The sequence below is a fragment of the Sinocyclocheilus anshuiensis genome, unplaced genomic scaffold, assembly GCF_001515605.1.
Source record: "Sinocyclocheilus anshuiensis isolate Anshui unplaced genomic scaffold, SAMN03320099.WGS_v1.1 scaffold670, whole genome shotgun sequence".
NCBI lineage: Eukaryota > Metazoa > Chordata > Actinopteri > Cypriniformes > Cyprinidae > Sinocyclocheilus > Sinocyclocheilus anshuiensis.
The window spans coordinates 772,195-772,951 of record NW_015546062.1 but is presented as its reverse complement, the minus strand read 5'-3'; the positions used below and the strand labels follow the sequence as shown (position 1 = coordinate 772,951).

The window sequence follows — 757 nt, the reverse complement described above, 5'->3', positions numbered from 1 at the left end:
TTACACGGCACCCCTGCTCTCGACAGACGGCACCCCGGTTGGGAAACACTGAAACAGACTAATAACCTGAGTGAGCACGTTGCTTCCTTGTTGTAGTACACTAGTGTTCCACGTTTCTTCATTCGCGTCCACCAACAAATACGTCATTTTACCGTCAGCGATTAGCATATGACTCACTTCCTTGTCACACAAAAGCCCAAATATGGTCAGAGCTAGTGTACTAGGAAGTAAGTGTAAAATATAATAATCCAATTGGCCAGAATATTTATTTACACCAGGAATTTAAGAAGACGTTGTAAGAACACGTGCTACGTTATGTGTGCTACGTCTGTGGTAGTCTAGATTAGTTTAATAATAATAAAAGATTATTTAAAATACTGTTTGAAAGGCTGTGAATAATATATACTGTATATACGTATATATGTATAGCCTACATGTAGCCTATGTATGTAGGCTATATTACTTTTCATTATTTTTTGACAAACTAAAAAACAAATTAAACATACCAATCGTCAAAAACATCAATTACAAATAATATATTATAATAATATATAATTATAAATAAATAAGTTATAATGCAACTGATAATTTTTGAGGCAATGGGCTACTCAATAATGAAACCATTAGTTCTTTTAAAAAAAAAGTATTTTGGAGCAATTTAAGACAAGAGTCTGTGCATTGACAGTGGACAATTTAAAGGCACTATATAAAAAGTGTGATAGATATGAATAGAGAGGGTGTTGATAAAGGGTGAACT

The 757-nt window shown here is 33.2% G+C and overlaps 1 protein-coding gene across 1 annotated transcript in view; it reads right to left on the bottom strand.

The window, feature by feature from the left end:
* Positions 1-112, bottom strand: part of LOC107699478 (protein BTG1) — a 10,497-nt gene extending 10,385 nt beyond the window's left edge. The window contains exon 1 of the mRNA XM_016500731.1: positions 67-112. The gene's annotated coding sequence lies outside the window, so the exon portion shown is untranslated. The remainder of the gene's footprint in view (positions 1-66) is intronic.
* Positions 113-757: the final 645 nt, after the last annotated feature.